Genomic DNA, 11,870 nt, shown 5'->3' on the forward strand with positions numbered 1-11,870 from the left:
TTTTGGAGAAGGTACCATGAGGTGCTGAGAAGAAGGTATATCCTTTTGTTTTAGGATAAAATGTTCTGTAAATATCTGTTAAATCCATTTGTTTCATAACTTCTGTTAGTTTCACTGTGTCCCTGTTTAGTTTCTGATTCCATGATCTGTCCATTGATGAAAGAGGTGTGTTGAAGTCTCCCATTATTATTGTGTCCTGCAATGTGTGCTTTGAGCTTCACTAAAGTTTTTTTAATGAATGTGGCTGCCCTTACATTTGGAGCATAGATATTCAGAATTGAGAGTTCCTCTTGGANGATTTTACCTTTGATGAGTATGAAGTGTCCCTCCTTTGTCTTTTTTGATAACATTGCATTGGAAGTCAATTTTATTCAATATTAGAATGGCTACTCCAGCTTGTTTCTTTAGACCATTTGCTTGGAAAATTGTTTTCCAGTCTTTCATTCTGATGTAATGTCTGTCTTTTTCCCTGAGATGAGTTTATCGTAAGCAGCAGAATGTTGGGTCCTGTTTATTAGCCAGTCTGTTAGTCTATGTCTTTTTATTGGGGAATTNAGTCCATTGATATTAAGAGATATTAAGGAAAAGTAATTGTTGCTTCCTATTATTTTTGTTGTTAGAGTTGGCATTCTGTTCTTGTGGCTGTCTTCTTTAAGGTTTGTTGAAAGATTACTTTCTTGGTTTTTCTAGGGCTTGGTTTCTGTCCTTGTGTTGGTGTTTTCCCTTTTCCTTTCAAGGGCTGGATTCATGGAAAGATATCGTGTGAATTTGGTTTTATTGTGGAATACTTTGGTTTCTCCATCTGTGTTAATCAAGAGTTTTGCTGGGTATAGTAGCCTGGGTTGGCATTTTTTTTTTCTTAGTGTCTGTATAACATCTTTCCAGGATCTTCTGGCTTTCATAATCTCTGGTGAAAAGTCTGGCGTAATTCTGATAGGCCTGCCTTTATATGTTACTTGACCTTTTTCTATTACCTTTTAAAATATTCTATCTTTTTTTAGTGTATTTGTTGTTCTGATTATTATGTGATGGGAGGAATTTCTTTTCTGGTCCAGTCTATTTGGAGTTCTGTAGCCTTCTTGTATGTTCATGGGCATCTCTTTCTTTAGGATTGGGAAGTTTTCTTTTATAATTTTGTTTAATATATTTGCTGGCCTTTTATGTTGAACATCTTCATTCTCATCTACTCCTATTATTAGTAGGTTTGGTCTTTTCCTTGTGTCCTGAATTTTTGGATGTTTTGAGTTAGGCTCTTTTTGCATTTTGCGTTTTCTTTGATTGTTGTGCCAATGCTCTCTATGGAATCTTCTGCACCTGAGATTCTCTCTTCCATCTCTTGTATTCTGNTGCTGATGCTNGCATCTATGGTTCCAGATTTNTTTCCTAGGGTTTCTATCTCCAGNGTTGCCTCANTTTGGGTTTTCTTTATTGTGTCTACTTCCNTTTTTAGGTCNAGTNTGGTTTTGTTCATTTCCATCACCTGTTTGGATGTGTTTTCCTGTTTTTCTTTAAGNACTTCTACCTGTTTGGTTGTGTTTTCCTGTTTTNCTTTAAGGACTTGTAACCCTTTAGCAGTGTTCTCCTGTATTTCTTTAAGTGAGTTATTAAAGTCCTTTTGATGTCCTCTAGCATCCTCATGAGATATGCTTTTAAATCCGGGTCTAGCTTTTCTGGTGTGTTGGGGTGCCCAGAACGGGGTCAGGTGGGAGTGCTGCGTTCTGATGATTGTGAGTTGTCTTGGTTTCTGTTATTAAGTTTCTTATGTTTGCCTTTTGCCATCTGGTAATCTCTTGAGTTAGTTGTTACAGTTGACTCTAGTTAGAGCTTGTTCCTCTCGTGATTCTGTTAGCCTTTATCAGTAGACCTGGGAGACTAGGTCTCTCCTGAGTTACTGTGGTCAGAGCACTCTCTTCTGGCAAAGTCTCCTCTTGCAGGGAAGGTACATAGATATCTGGCATTTGGACCTGCCTCCTGGCAGAAGATGAAGGCCTGAAACAGGGCCTGTCCCAGAAGCTGTTAACTTCTGTAGTCCACACTCTCACCTGTGCAGACTTGTCTTGGAAGGACGAGGAAACCAAGATGCCCCCCCCACCCCCAGGTGCTCTGGCAAAGCCCTCCCAGGCAGGGCGGACACCTCTCCTCTGGCAGGGAAGGTTCCTGGATGTCTGGAGCCTGAATTGGGGTCTGCCTCAGAAGCTGTCCTCTATGGACCTTGGGAGTGTCTGTTGACTCAGCGCCCAGGTGACCCACTGCTGGCACGGACAGGAAGGGATTTGTGACTCTGGTCAGGCTGGGTTTTCTGCTTCCCTAATGCTGTCTCAGGTCCCGAGCGATTGGATTGGAACAGAAGTTGTGTTCCACTCACCAGAGGTCCTAAGATCTTGTGGAGAGTCCTCTAGGGACCTTGGGGGTGTCCTCCAACTCCGTGCCCAGGTGACCTGGTCTTAAATAAAGATATTATGAATTTGAAAGAAAGAAAGGTGGGGTAGTGTATGAGAGGAGTTGGAGAAAGGAAAGGGAAGGGGAGAATGATATAATTATATTATAATCTATGTGTTGGTGTGGGTATGAGTGCATGTGTGTGTGTGTGTTTGTATGTGTGCACAAATTAAAACATGTAGAAAGTAAAAAATATAGCAGCTTAGGTAATTTGAAAATAAAGGCATCCTGAATTTGGACTTATTAAGGGTAGGCTGACCACAAGAAGTGAGAAGTTTACAGTTTTGCATTGGTTGTCTATCAAAATGATGTCATGGGCCACTCCCCCTCCTTCACCTTTTTCTCCCTCCATCTTACTGAATCCAATTTCTGTTTCTTACCTACTCCTCAGTGCGGGTTATGCCTTGGAATGTGGTCATTCTACCAGGGGTCACATCATTAAAGAAAACTCTCCTGGACTCTCATATCCCTCCTCAATCTCTTTCAAATTAGTTTCTCACTAATTGTTTTTGCAAGCACATGTATATGTATATGAATATGTATACGTATACGTATATGTATATGTATAGTATATATGTACATATATAGTATATAATGCTACTTATGTATGTTTCAGGGCTCACCACTGGATATGTGATATGTGGTAACTAATTGGTGGGCTCATCATTGGAAGAGTATTCTCCAGCTCCTAGCTTTCCTCTTTTATCTGTGGTTCTTTATGTAAGGTTTATGAGTTTTCTCCATCCACAGTGGCATGTCCATTGGTGTCATCCTTGTTCAACACGACTTTGGCCAGTGATCTAAATATGTATGCATATATGTACATAAGTACACTGTGGAATTCTATTTACCTGGAAGAAAAATGAAACCATGAGCTCTGCAAATAAATAAATGTAACTAGAAAAGATCATATTGAGTGACGTAACTCAGACTTGAAGGTCATAGATTTCATGTTCTCTCTCATTGGAGCTCCTAGCTCCAAATCTTCAGACAGGAGCACATACCCTAGAGTAACTGCAGAAACCAGCAAAGTACAAAGGGGCCATTTCTAGGATAGAGGGTGGGAAAAAATAGAGAAGGGAAGTACAGGAAGAATTATATTTTAAAGTCAAGTAACCTTTAATATATATAATCAGAGAACTAGCAAATAAAATTGGGCCCCAGTTACTCCTTTGGAATACAAAGATCTTATTATTAAATCTGCCAGAAATTGATCAGTTTGAGAACAGGATTTCCGCCAGATCTAGCAAAATGCAGCTTGTTTGACATCTGCTGTCAGCTTCAAAATAGATCCTGAGATCCTAGCTGTGCCATGCAGTACTGTTCATGTATAGACTTGAACTAACACATAGACACTGTTTTAAGATAATAATCTGTGTTTGTTTGTTTTTTTGTTTTGTTTTTTTGTTTTTCGAGACAGGTTTTCTCTGTGTAGCCCTGGCTGTCCTGGAACTCACTCTGTAGACCAGGCTGGCCTCGAACTCAGAAATCTGCCTGTCTCTGCCTCCCGAGTGCTGGGATTAAAGGCTTGCGCCACCACACCCCCGCCTAAGATAATAATCTGTGTTAACTTAACACACTTCAATAGAAAACCACTGCAATGCTAATACCAGGAAAAGAAATGCATGTCTAGACTCTGTACAACAGGAAAGAGAGATTAAAAAAATCATAAACACAAAGGCAAGTCACCAACAACATTTAATTATTTTTATTTTGGGACAGGATTTCATGCAGTGTAGGATGTTCTTAAACTCACTGTGTGGCCGAGAATGACCTTGAATTCTTGACCTTCCTCTTCCTGTTTCATGAGTGCTGGAGTTACATACATAACCTACCACCCCCGGAGCCATACAGGACTAGGGATCCAACCCAGAGGCTCTAGCATGCCAGTCAACCACTGTACACACTGAAATACACTGGTAGCTCTGTGTCTAGCCACTGGCATCTCAACAGCAATAGTAAAGTCTAAATAACCACAAAATCATATTGTCAAGCATGTGAAAGAAAAGAAGTTTGTTTAGAGAAGGGATTCTCAACCTTCCTAATGCTGCCACCTCATGTTATGGTGACCCCAAACCATAAAATTATTTCAATGCTACTTCATAACTGCAATTTAGATATTGTTAGCAATCATAATTATCACAAATGCAGGATATCTAATATGAAACACCTGCCACAGGTTGAGAGGCACTGGTGTAGAGCTACATGACCAGACAAACCATCTTAAATAAGTTGAATAAAAATGCTTTCAAGAACAGTTAAGATGGAGTGTTTTCCCCTAATAGTCACTGATTAAAAAGGTATTTTGGAGAAAAGCAAAATGGTCGGAAGGAAAATCTGAAATACCTAGAAGAAAGATAAGCTAAGAAAATGGTAACTATGCTAGCTTTGAAAACTCACTACACACACACACACACACACACACACACACACACACACAAATTCAAATGTGAGATAGAACAAAGCCTGAACGATGATAATGACCAAAACCTGGAAGCTGTGATTGGAAATTTGTGGTCATGTCTGAATTCACATCTACACATCAGAAATATAGCATGGCATGCCTAGGATCTCCGGGTCTACCTCGAGAAAGAAGCCAAGAAGTTGAACAGGCTAAGTTCTGCTAGGCTCTGGGGAAAGCACTGCTCCCAAATGAATCAGTGTCTTGGCAAATTTAAGTTCCTCTGTTTGTAGGAATGAAGACACATTTGTTCATAGGTGGTTGGCCAGGGTTGTTTTCTAATTTCTAGAAACGATCTTCATGCCTTATCCTGCAGCTTCTTACCTCTTCCAAACAGTAGTCGCCAAGTCTTTTTGCAAGTCTCTGACTTCATTTCTGATTTTGTTCCTAGATATAAAAGATTTATATGCTTCATTCAGATTATCTACTCAAGCAAATCTTATTTTCTTCCAGTAAAATGTGTCATCTAGTACAATCTAATCCTAGGAGTAAAACTGTCCCTAGTCACAGTCCCAGGAACCAGGCAGGACATAGACACTAAGAAGTAGATTTGTATCTGAACCTTGTGAGATCAGGTGAAACTTCTGGTCCACAGCAAGCTATTTCCACATAGTTATTAATTCTGAGCTGCATCATGCTGAAACCCAGTAAAGCACCCTTTCTCACTTAGTAGAAAAGTTATGGTTAGCAATACCTTTTTTCTTTTCTCTTTCAATTGTAATATGTTTCCCTTAACCTTTTTAAATAATAAAGTCACCTATCACTAAGATGTTAAGAATTCTGGATAGATGAGTTAAGATGTTTATACTCATTAATTTTTTTTTTTTTTTTTAGGAACTCTAAGACACATTGATAGGTGGCAAGAGTTACCAACTAGGGCACTTTTATCTTCTATATGACATATTTGTACTCTACATTGTTTAAAGAAATCTACACATATAGATCATTTAATAGCGTAGAAACACTAGTAGCAGTTGGCTTGTTCTGAAATCCCATTCTCCCCTTCCAGGCAATAGACCACAGGAAGAGGAGAAGGTTGTTACTACTACAAATCAACTATCTGAACCCAGACTTCCAGAGAATGGCAGAAGCATCCAAGCAATCATAACTAAAGAGGCACAGCCATCACAGCTCTCTGAGATGCAGCTGAGGACCCTGACCCAAGGGGCAAGACTGAGCTCTGGGAGCACTGACTGATTACCTTCGTTTTGCTCCTTCCTGATAAATCCAGGCTGGATGGAGGCGAGACACAAAGTAGTCTGTTGTTTGTTTGTGTTTGTTTTTTTTTTTTTAAAGACTGTTAATATCTGCCTTCTCAGACCTTGAGATCTCTGAATCAGAGCAACTTAACAACTGAATCGCCATCATTGTTCATTGTCTTCTGTGATAGAGACAACACGCTTTAGTATTCTGGTTGCATATTGTGGTGGTGCCGCCAGAATGCTTCTGGACTTCTAGGCAAATTAACAAGGAGTTTTGATTTCTGCCTAGATTGAGATGTCCCAGAGTTCTAGGCTTGGAAACTCCTTACTGGCTGTCAAGTGACTAGACTTGGGAACTTCCTTTCCTTGGCAACCCCTTTCTCTGACTTGCTCACTTGACAAATTCAAATCACTGCTATGTTTTTATGTTTTCTGTGGTTTTTTTTGTTGTTGTTGTTGATATTGTTGTTTTCTGAGAATAGAGTGAAGTCTTTCTTGGATAATAACACAGTTTTGATGTTCTACTCTGCTTTTCAATCTGCCATTGAAGTGAACGCCTACTCCAGTTGCAGAAGAAAAGCAGAGAATTTGGTAATATTAGCAACAAGAGTTTCCATGTCAAGTACCCATTAACTTCACAGCTCTTGTGACCTCTGGGCGGTGCTGGGTGGCAGAAATGAGTCATGCATGGTCCCACTGATAACGGTCTTGACATGTACTGAGCAGCCTGTCTTTAGGACTTGCTGGAGCTTGATTTCTGAAGAATTTCATCATTATTGTTTTAGTTATTGCTGTGCTGGTAGAAGTTCAAAAAAAGGGAGAACAGAGGGAGATGCCTCTGGTCTCCATTTATGCATGCGGCTCTCAGCTCAGGATTGTGGTATAATAATTGTTACCACACTGAAGGCAGGAAAACTAAGTGTTGAATGACAATGTTCTACCAAAAAGACGATGGTGTTGAGAACCTTTCTTGTGGTGGTCATGTTGACGTTTATGGTGTCACAGATCTTGTTTATTGACTTCTAGTCTCATTACCTAGGTAGTAAGGGTCACAGCTCATTCTCTAATTCCAACTGTAGTCTTCTGCTCTCCACCTCAGTACAGGCCAGCTGGTGGCTATCTGAGTATTGGAAGTCTGTGTGACTGCCATTGCCCTTGTCTTCACCATCCTTATGGACACAGCCATTGGTTTAGGTTACTTGGTTTTTCATTTGGTGCCATGGTGAACCTCATCAACCAGACGTTGTTGTCTTTATTTTTTTCATCTTATCTTCACACTGACAGACACCTGTCATGGTTACTTTTATTAGTTAAAAAAAATAAATCTGCATGGCTGACAGGCTTATTTTGATTCCATAAAAAGAAATCTGGGAACCAGGAACTTCTGGAGTTTCCTGACACTTAGTGTGTGATTTTGGAGAAGCTCCGAGGTCCTTCAGAATCAGCGGTCTTAGCTGTATAAAGGAGGAAGCCCAGAGCTGCAATCTCTAACATTCGGTTTTTAATCACAGGATTTTTGTTTTATCATTTTGCTGAAATGATTTAATTGGACAGGCAAAAATCAGTTTACTGTAGTGGAAACAGCTTCCCTATTACTTTTGTGGCTCTGGAGACTGATATAGGTTTTCTGTAAGGCACTGCTATTATATTACTAGGTTGCTCCAGGATTGTACTTGTTCTCTATTGAAGACCTAATCTGGAGTTCCTGAACTATTCAACATTTGCCTGAGGGTTGAAGTTTGGCTAGGGTTTTAGTGGGAGTCATTAAGAGGCTGGACTCAGTAGACAGGAAACGGATTAATTCCTAGCTGTAACTCCATACCATCCAGGTTACTTTTGGAAAATACCTTAATCTCTGTGTACCTGTTTCTGTATCTTTAAAGTACTACTACTACTACTACTACTACTACTACTACTACTACTACTACTAGTATCTGCTTTGGGGTGTTATTGGGAATATTAAATATGCAAAATATTTGAAACAGTATCTGAAACTATATAAGTACTAGCTGTTAGAAACCCACAGACAAACATTAGGTGGAGTTTAGGGAATCCTGTGGAAGAGGGGGAGGAAGGATTGTAGGACCTAAAGGGATCAAGGACACCTCAAGAAAACCCACAGAAACAAGTAACCTGGGCCCATAGAGGCTCACAGAGAGTGAACCACCAACCAGGGATCCTGCATGGACCTGATTTAGGCCCTGTCCACATATGTTACAGTTGTACAGCTTGGCCTCCTTGTGGGACTTCTAACAGTGGGAGAAGGGGCTGTATCTGACTCTGATACCTACCTTTAGGACCTCTTCCCTCTACTAGATGCCTTGCCTAGCCAATTGAAGAGGAGGTGCCTAATCTTACTACTGTTTGACTGTCATGGCTGGTTGATATCATTGAGGCTGGCTCTTCTCTGAGAGAAATGGAGGAAAAATGGATGGTAGGGAGAGGAGAGGAGGGGAGTAGGGAGGTAAAACTGAGGTTGGGATATTAAATACAATAAAGTTAGCTACTGTTCCTATTGTCTTGAGGGTCTGACAAAGATTTGCAGGGATTAAGCTTAACAACTATTACTTAACTGGCTGAAGAAGAAAGGGATGCATGGAAGAGCTCCCTGATGTCATATGGTTCCTGTGTTCCAGATTTGTATATATGGAGATTTTCCTGGGCTATCACCACTGAGAATGTAGTTTCTCTCAACAGGACAGCTCAACTTTTTAAACCAGCGTTTCTGGGGGAGAGGTCAGGAAATATACATCCTTATAAATGACGGATAGGATATTTGTAATCAGGTAAGTTCAAGATGGAAGCAGGAGCACATAACTGCTACACTTCATGTTTGCTTATGAATAAGATTGGTTGTTCTGGTCCTGGGCCCCATTCTTTTCTTACTGTACCTCTCTCTTCTCTGTGGTGGCTCTGCTACTTTGGTCCAGGTGCCTGAGGATGTCTGAATACAAGAGACAGTTCCAGGACAACTTTACCAAAATTATACATGGCAATATGCAGAGCTCAGCTGTCTGGCATACAAGAACTTCCTTCTGCAGGCAGACTTTGAGTGCCACAGACCCTCTTGGGTCCCTTGTCTGTGTAGGATGGGTCTCTGGGTGCAGATGGGCAAGGAGTTGGCGGGAATGACAGACAGATGCACACAGGAGATTGTGTAGAATCTGAATGTAATTTGTCAAGTCGAGCATCAAACTTTTTATACAGGGACCAGGCCATTGCCACTAAGAAGGGAGCCAGGTGTAAAGCTAGTCTATTGTTAAGGCCACCACCAGGGGTTCTGCTCTAGCAGACCTTCTCATGAATAATGCAATACCACAACCCCCCTATTTCCTAGCCCTTGATAAATTCTTGTATGAGTGTAACTTTGCTGTTCTTTTAAGTATCTGTGGAGAATCTCCATTTGTCACAAGAATTCACCAAATTACTTCTAATATGCAATATAACCTGCTATACCTGGCTGTACTGAAGATTCCTGTCTCAGTGGGATTCCCTAACTTTTACATGGTAAACCCACCCATTAGCTAGGCCATTGTGTATGGGTGAGACTGGCTACTGCCTAAAGTAAACACTCTGTAGACTAGCTCTGAGCTATTTTAGCTCTGTTCTTTGTAATGCTTAATTAGTTTCACTGTCTCTACTAGAAGTAAATTTGAATGTTACTGAATAGTTAACCTTCTCACTGAATTCCTACTGAATTCCCAGTTTGCCAGCTTCAAGGGTTTTCTGGGACATTGGAACACTGGCAAAGGCTTAGCTATGTCAGAATTCAATCTTAAAAGGCACTTATAATAAGATAATACTAAAAGAGAGCACATGGATCCATACACCAGACTAATGCAGGGATAGGGTATGAGTATATGGGTTATGAGAACGCCAAAGTTCCAGGAGGTGAGTTTCCGTGAAACTCTGCCTCGTGAGTGCTCCCAGGCCTCTTGGACTGCCAAGCAAACTTCACTGGAGTGTGCATAGCATTTGAGATTACCTGTTTATTCTTGGCCTTGTTTCTAGAATAATAGAATAATGGTCTCCGGAAACATGCACTTTCTGAAAGATTTCTGAGTCTGGAAACTGTTTTTTTTTTTTTTTTTTGCTGCCCAGTTCACAAAGGAACAACAATATATTACGAAATGCAAGCTGCTGCCAAGACAGTGGGAATGGGTGGGCAGGGAGAAAAGACAAAGCCATGAAAAATGTCAAAGCCACTTGGCTACTTTGCATCATGTGAACCACGATGATGCCCAAGGACAGAAACCAAAATATGCTTCTGTTTAGAGGGCATCCAGGAGCACTAATTACTAGTGTTATTATTGTTATTATCGTTGTTCCTCTTCTAAAAAATGGAGAGGTAGGTAGCTAGACTATTTCTTACATTAGTTCTGCAGGAAGTGTGTGGAGGCATGCATGACCCATAATTCAGCCTGCAGTGGCAGCTCTCAGTGCTCTTGCATATAATTATTCTACTAAGTTTTGATTTCTCTATGAGTTCAGTTTTCTACACCTGGATTGTACTAACAGGAAAGAAACACACATTCATCTGTATATACACATGTATGTACACATGGAATCAAAACCCATGTCTAAGAACAGGTTTACGATCATATCATTAGGAAGGATTCGATGAGAGGAAGTTGAAGTCAGGAGAATCCAAGGGAGCATCAGAGTTCAGCTCTTCATTCCTGGAGTCCTGGAGAGTAGGTGGAGTCCTTGAATTTGACAGAATTTAGAGATCAACAGAGTAGATGTAATTAGAGTCCAGGTACTTAGGGAAGTGCCAATTTAAACTCTGTAGGTGGGATTGGATGTACTGCAAGTGGAAGAAGAAATGCAACAGTGAATGCCATAACAAACCAAGCCAAACCTCACCAGAATAAAAACTGAAGCACAGGTTTGTGGGGCTAGACCTTTATTCACTCAGCCAGCCCACTCCAGAAGATTTAGATGACAGATCTGACTTCTCCCAGGAGAGAAGGGAAGCTTCTTGTCATCATCTTCTAAGAGCTCCCCCCTCTCCCTCCCTCCACTCTCTCTTCCCTTTCTCTTGTCTCTCCCTCTCCCTCCCCTCTCCCTCTCTCTCAGGCAAGGAAAACAGTTTAAATTGTGTTAGGCAGGGCTATGCTCTCTCCTTCCCTGGCCACTCTTTCCCCACCAGCTTCCCCCTTAACTACCCTCTCAAGGGAGTTTGGTTTCCATTGTAGTTTCAAGAACTATACCTATACGTGCATACACAACCTATACACACATCAATAAACATTAAACATCACGGAACACATTCACCTTGGCTTGGGCTTAGGGTGGACCCTCAGTGTGGTCATGGCCAGAGCCAGGAGAAGGGGTGTGTGTGAGCTCTGCACAAGGAGCCTGGGGTGGGCAACAGGAAGGGAAATCGAAAGCACAGCTAGAAACCTGCCAAGGTGGATATGTTCTGGGAAGACCAGTGTAGCAAGACAGAGAACCTGCTTGGGAGCTATTTCCCCAAGAAGATCTCATATTTGGATGCATTCTTTTTGTGTGTGTGTGTATTTAGCTTTTTATTTTTTTTCTGTGAACTTATTTTTATTACGTATTTTCCTCAATTACATTTCCAATGCTATCCCAAAAGTCCCCCATACCCCACCCCCCCACTTCCCTACCCACCCATTCCAATTCTTTTGGCCCTGACATTCCCCTATATTGGGGCAGATAAAGTTTGCAAGTCCAATGGGCCTCTCTTTCCAGTGATGGCCGACTAGGCCATCTTTCGATACATATGCAGCTAGAGACAAGAG

At 41.1% G+C, this 11,870-nt stretch overlaps 1 pseudogene; it reads left to right on the plus strand.

The window, feature by feature from the left end:
• LOC110310728 overlaps positions 1-11,870 on the plus strand; it is a 49,131-nt pseudogene that overhangs the window by 33,377 nt on the left and 3,884 nt on the right.

The sequence above is a fragment of the Mus caroli genome, chromosome 15, assembly GCF_900094665.2.
Source record: "Mus caroli chromosome 15, CAROLI_EIJ_v1.1, whole genome shotgun sequence".
NCBI lineage: Eukaryota > Metazoa > Chordata > Mammalia > Rodentia > Muridae > Mus > Mus caroli.